A 7,312-nucleotide genomic window follows, 5' to 3' on the forward strand; every position below is an offset into this window, starting at 1 on the left:
CCTATCAACTTGCCGCCAACCTTTTGACAGGGCATCATTCGGCTCGCCGCTCATGCCTCCATGCCTCACAGACACTATACATTTATAAACATCCATGCCTTCTCCGGGATTCGAACTCAGGCCCTTGGGTACGGCAGTCAGCGTCGCTAACCGCTATCCCGGCTGGGTGGCTTCCGTGTTCCATTTGAAAGAAAACAAACGTCAACTGGTAAGAAGAATTTGCATCTAATATATATAGTCAATTTAAGCTATCGAGAGTTCTTTAGGCTCTGTGCAGGGAATAGGTTTCCTTTAATTCTGTAATCTTAACTTAAATTTAAAAATAGCTGTTAGTTCCAGGAGCAGTTTTCAAACCCGTGTTTATCTTTGCATGCAGATGTGTTTAAAGGGCTGATGTAAACAGAACAGTGTAGAAAGAGATGTTTATCTTCTATTGAAAACATACTGTCAAATACTTATTTTTTATTATATTTTCACAAATTCAAATCACACCTTGTTGCTATTGCTAAATAATAAATAAGTCTATGCTTGCTTTGAGTACATCGTACACCATTCTGAGGCGACAAAAGGCATGGGATAGCAATATGCGAATATACAGATGGCAACAGTATCGCGAACAAAATGTATAAATGGACAGTGCCTTGGCAGAGTTTTCATTTGCATTCAAATTATTCATATGAAAAGGTTTCTGAGGTTATTATGACCGCACGACGGGAATTAACAGACTTTGAACACAGAATGGTAGTTGGAGCTAAGAGCATGGGACATTTCATTTCGGAATTCGTTAGAGAATTCAACATTCCAAGCTCCACAGTGTGTACCGAGAATACGTAATTTCAGGCATAACCTCGCATCATTGACAACGCAGCTGCCAACCGCCTGCACTTAAAGACAGAGACCGGTGACGTGTTCTTTAGAATTGTCAGTGTTAACAGACAAGCAACACTGCGTGAAATTACCGCAGAAATCAATGTGGGACATCCAACGGGCGTGTCTGGTAGGACAGTACGGCGAAATTTGGCTTTAATCGGGTATGGTAGCAGAAGGCCGAGTCAAAAACCTTTACTAACAGAGTGACATCGCCTGCAGCGCCTCTCGTAGGCTTGTGACCATATCGATTGGATCCTAGACGATTAGAAAACCGTGGCTTGGTCAGATGAGCCACGATTTCAGTTGCTAGTAGCTGATGGTAGGGTTCGAGTGTGGCGCAAACATTACGAAGCCATGGATCCAAGTTGACAACAAGGAAGACTGCAAGCTGGCGGTGGTTCCATAATGGTGTAGGCTGTTTTCATATGGCATGGCCTGGATCCTTTGGTCCAACTGAACCGATCATTGGCTGGAAATGATTATGCTCAGCTACTTGGAGACCACTTGCAGCCATTCATGGACTTCACGTACCCAAATAACGATGGACCTTTTACGGATGGCAATGTGCCATGCCACTCGCGATTGGTTTGAAGAACATTCTGGACAATTCCAGCGAATGATTTAGCCACCTAGCTCGCCTGACACGAATCTCATCGAACGTTTATGGGACATAGTCGAGAGGTCAGTTCGTGTACAAAATCCTGCAAAGGCAGAACTTTCGCAATTATGGACGTCTGTAGAGGCAACATGGCTCAATATTTCTGCAGGGGACCTTCCAACGACTTGTTGAGTCCATGCTACGTCGAGTTGCTGAAATTCGCCGGGTAAAAGGAGGTCCGACACGATATTAGGAGGTACCCCCATGACTTTTATCGCCTCATTGTATAAATTTTAATGCTCAGCGAGTTTAAACGATTTTATAGTTTGAAAGTGATGTACTTTCTTTCTGCAGGGTCAATGGATAATCACGATAAATTCTTCCTAATGGAAAGGAAAAATACATTTTAGCAGCACACTTCAGTAAATACTATTACTAACATGAACTGTTAATTTTGATACTTTAAAGAAGAATTTAAGTCTGGAAGCATAATTGTGAAAGGAAAACTATTAATCTTTCAACCGAAAAAGGGTTTAGTTCTGAAATATCCAATATCTCAAAACACCATGAGTAAGGGATATTTTCTTGAAAATAATTCGAAAACACACTGCTATTTTTTTCTTCTAATATATTGCCTTATTATTATTATTATTATTATTATTTTTTTGATACATTTCAAGTTGTAGGTACATATAATTATATAAAGATAATACATGAAACATTCTTGAATGTAGGTATGTAGAGTTTGGCTAGTTGTGTGTTTCAACAATTAAAATATTTTTCATTCGAAACTTAATTCAAGACATTTCACAGCTGGATATGACTTTAAATTAAACAAAATAAAAAAAGGAAAGACACTTTTAAACCGGTCTCAGTAACTCATAATGCATATTAATCACTGAAAATTGTGAGAATCAGCCTCGGTGACAGTTCCGAGAAGAGAAAGAGCGCTTAAAAAAGAAACAAAAATTATATCTGCCCATAAAACTCATCCAGTTCGACGAAAACGAACTGTCGAGGAAGGGAGGGGGGGATTGAGAACTGAGAAATTTCATCGCAGTTGTCACAACGTTCTCAGCTCAGATGCTAAAGAAAACTGCGAATGAAAAAGCGTTTCAGAGAGGCCTTTCGAGAACTTTGCTGTCATACATCTGTTTACTTTTTATGAATTTTGAGACCAAAACTCTAGCCGCACTTCTTATTCTTCGATCAGGAAGATGCGTTTTTGAGCATCAAAAGATATTTGCAAGGTGTTAATAACGATTTTATTTAAAGTTTTGGGCCAGAAATGGTGACTGTAATACCAGGTGCTCTACTAGTGTCTGATGCTTGTTTATTTTTTCCTTCCCGCTTCTGGAATTTTTTTTTTTTTTTTTTTTTTAACATGTCGTATTCGATCAATAGCTAGCGGCTGTCACGTGCGTGTCGCTCCGATTGCCACGCCCCCTGTTGGTTGATGTGAAAAGGCTAATAGACGGATGGATGAAAGAGTGAGGTGCATTAGGTGTTTTCTTCAGGGCATGTAGAGGGTCAAGGTTGGTTTAGATACTTTTTTAACCGCTTAGTATATTTTCACTGCAGTCGGTTCATCAATTGAATGCATCGATTCAACTTTTATTTAACGGTAATCACTGCATCATGTAAAAGAACTAAAAAGATGATACATAATTTTTCGTTGAAATAGAACTTCACTTTTAAATAACATATACTATATTGCATATAAAAATAAGAGATTAAGAAGTCTTGACTTTTTTTTTAGCCCCAAAGAGGCAGTTTTCCCAGAAGGGCTATTAATTTCGTTTTAGCATTTTGCGTCGTCCACTACAAAACGGCGTTCCACTTTTCAAACTATTCCCACCAGATACTAGAGCCCTGCATTATATTTATTTAAAGCAATGAAATGATGAAGAATGTGTATGAATGCATGTATGTTTCTGACTCTGTGAAAAAAACAGCGGTACCTAGAGACACCAAATTTTGAATAACGTAGTCGTCCACTCGAATATGGGAATCTGGAAGCCAAATTTTGGAATCTGGAATTTGTTTTATTATCTATTTCATAATTTGTCGAACTTTAACGAATTTTTGATTAACAAACCCAACGATTTCAAAGTGAGCAGTGGCAACACTGTAACGGAAGGGGGGAGGATTATCTCCAGCGCAAGAAACTGTGTATCGGAAATTCTAAAGATATGCTCCTTTTAAATATTTTGCTGTTATTGCTATTGAATATGGTTTAAGTGCGAAGAACGTGATATTTAATAAATAAAGGTAACATACAAAACGTTAAAAAAAGGCCTCTTTGAGCTTAGTATAAAATCTGAAAGTTTTCACTTTTATTTATTTATTTATTTATTTTTACAAATACTTTGTAACAGGCATGCTAAATACACTACGATAGTAATTCCAGATTTGATTCAGATTGTATTAAAATTCCCTTACCAACTTTTGGATCTAATAATGATTCAAGAGAGCCATTACTCCTTATAACACTTTGGATCGTTTAATTATGTATGGCAGCACAAGATGCAGCTGGGTCATGAATGGTCCTTTCTTGGATCTCTGTCCTTATAACACTGTGGAAAAAATTTTTAAAATGAAGAATTTTTTTTTTTTTTTTTTGTCTATGGGGCAAGAATGTTTTTTATATTACTTTATGTATTTCACTAAGAAAGAGCGTGCCTTGTGATATACATCCTGAAAGCTATAAAATATCATTTCTTGCTTTCGTTGAGTTATTGATAAAAAATTTGCTGCAAAAATAAACAGATAAAAATATGCAGATAAAAGCATATGACTTTATCTTCCTTACACTTACTACAAAAGGTAATAATCTTCAGATATCGAAAGGCAGAACTCATTCCAACAATCAGTTTTTAAAACAGTACAAGTGATAATTTGCTCCAGTGCCTAGTTATAAATACTCAAGCATCAGTAATACTTAAACTTACAACTTCAAATAAACTTACTTAATAAATATGCTTCAAATAAACTTACAACAATAGCAACAAAAATAAATAAATAAAAAACTTTCAGCTTTAATATTACGCCCATCAAAAAGGCGTTTTTTAAGAGTTTCGTGTGTTAATACATATCATGTTTTTCGCACTTAAACCATAAAATTCAGTTCAACAGCAATAACGCACAATAATGTTAAAATGAGAATATTTTTAGAATTTCCGATACACAGTCTCGAACGCAGGAAATAAAAATGCCTTTTTTTGGGGGGGGGTTGTTGTTTAGTGTTGCCATTACTGGCTTTGAAATCGTTGAGTTTGTTAATCGAAAATTCGTTAAAGTGTTACAAAATATGAAATAGCTAATAAAACAAATTCCAAATTTGGGCTTCCAGATGTCCATATTCGGTGGAGGATTACGTTATTCAAAATTTGATGGTTCTATGTACCGTTGTTTTACCATAATGCCGGAAACCTATATACGTTTATGCAAATTCTTCATTATATCATTTCTTTAAATATAACGCAGGGCTCTAATATTTGCTGGCAACAATTTGAAAAGTGAACCGACATTTATAGTGAATCAACGCAAAATGCCAAAACGAAATTAATAGCTCTTCTGGGATAACGCCCTTTGGGCTAGAAAAGCTCTTTAATTTTAATAATTAGACTAGGAATTCTAACATATTTTCTTTGTCAACTTCTTTTAAAAAAATGGTTATCTTCATCGACTGCTTATAATTTTCTGTGTAATGTACAGTATATAGCATAATCATAATACAAATACCTGTACAGAAATAATGATAAAAGTTAGACTAAGAATATGAACAAAACTTTTGGGTAAAAAAAAAAGGTTTACTGATTTCTATTTTATAATTTTTCTGTATTATTATTATTTTTAATTTTATTAAAAAACAAAAACATGTTTTCAGAAACAAAATCACAGATTATAGTTGCATAAAATTTCGATTTTAGTTAATGTGATGGGTGCGCTTGATGTATTGATGCGATTTGTTTAATATTTGGTATCAAATTTCTTAACTTACCTCTTTCAAAAATATTCAACTCCTCTTTTGTTTTCCATAGTAAATTACTGACTTGACTAAAGCCTGCTTCCACTAGGCAAGAAGAGTCAGTAATGTTGGTTCTATAACAACTTTAATTTTGAGGTTTAACATTATACTGTTTGTTTCACAAGACTTATCAATTCCATTAATATTCTTTTTACTTGCAGAAAATACTTTTCTATTTGTGCGTACATTTTACAGTGTTACCATAAATCAGAAATTCCTAAATCATATACTATATCTAAAAATCCGGAAGGAAAAAGCAAGCGAAGGGGATAAATATGTAAATACGGTAATGCATATATGATATACGAAACAAATATCATGTGTAAATATTTTGCAAAAAATATGGGAAAATACGGTTTGTTTTATCTGTAGGGAAGATTCAAATAACCCGCACTTGGCGCAATTTTTTCCGCCATCTTGAATCAACGAAAATCGCCAAATCTTCGGACGGATTTTTTTGACGCCAAGAGGGAAATGACGTCAAAAGAAGCTTTCCAAAATTTCCCTCTTGAGCCCGATATAGAGAAAAAACCATGCAAGGCGAAAATCGCCTGAGGTTAAATACAGTAACGCGTTTGCGTTAAAAAAAGTAGACAATGCACATAGAACTAATTTAGTTATTCATGTGGTTAAGTTAATCTACATACTTTTTTTCACCTTAGTATTTTAGATTATGATATATAGTATAACTCCAACATTATTACCGTTTATACTTCTCTTTTTAATTCTGACCATTAATTTCTACAATTATCCTTAAATAATAGTTAAATATGTTTGAAAATATGGTCTTCATATAAATGCAGTAAAGATCATGCAAATGGAATATTTATCACGCAAGTAACGTTAAAAATTTCAAAAGATCAAATATACATGAATCATGAATATACTGTTTTTTAAAAAATAAAACTTTCATTTCACACATTACATTTTATGTTGATGAACTAAACCGATTGTTATAGATTTATTTTTACTTTCTATATTAAAATAACCTTATGTCAGCATTTTATATAGAATAAATATTTTATATAAAATTATCCATTCACATTATATTACAAATAAAATAAAATATTAAATTTAATGCATTATTTTTAAATTAAAAATTATGTTAAATTTAAGCTAAAAATATATCAAAAATATATCAATACAGGCTGGCAACAATTAAAAAAAATTACGAACGACGTCATAACTAATACTCTAGTTTTTTAATAGCTCGAAGCATACGAAATTTTTTTTGCAATTCTTCTTCCATGATAGAGCACAAAAATGCCCCAAAAAATCCAAACTATATATATAAAACTGATGAAAACTTTAAAAGTTAAATCTACGTCTTATTTATTAACGGTGAATATTTATTCTTCACCTTTTAAACAACATTAGCTTGCCCATCACAGAAATGTTAAGCTTCCTTTTTAGCTTTTTCGTTGCAAAGCAATCGACCCATAAAGCACAATGACCTGATAAAGCATGGAAGCTTGAAAATCACTCCGCGCGTTAGTCATTAGTTTTCCGTTTCCAGCGACGGTAGCGTGGCCGAGCGGTCTAAGGCGCTGGTTTAAGGCACCAGTCTCCTCGGAGGCGTGGGTTCGAATCCCACCGCTGCCAGCCGTACCTTTTTCTTCATTCGCGGTATTTTTGCATCTGTTTTTCACACTTGGAATACTTCCAAATAGATCAAAAGAAATTATCGGAATCATATCACGTATTTCCCGCGCTTTTAGACCAAGGGCATTGAAAACAAATTGTTAAAATGGGGCGTTTCAAATAATGATAATACAACAGCTATCGCAATGGAATCTGTATAATATTTCTGTTAT

The 7,312-nt window shown here is 34.4% G+C and overlaps 1 non-coding gene across 1 annotated transcript; it reads left to right on the forward strand.

Annotated features, from left to right (window-relative positions):
* Positions 1-7,018: 7,018 nt before the first annotated feature.
* TRNAL-AAG (transfer RNA leucine (anticodon AAG)) lies at positions 7,019-7,100 on the forward strand. Its single transcript has one exon. It is a non-coding gene; the product is annotated as a tRNA-Leu (tRNA).
* Positions 7,101-7,312: the final 212 nt, after the last annotated feature.

The sequence above is a fragment of the Stegodyphus dumicola genome, chromosome 12, assembly GCF_044657685.1.
Source record: "Stegodyphus dumicola isolate Sdum_Otavi_A_Nest chromosome 12, ASM4465768v1".
Classification (NCBI taxonomy): domain Eukaryota; kingdom Metazoa; phylum Arthropoda; class Arachnida; order Araneae; family Eresidae; genus Stegodyphus; species Stegodyphus dumicola.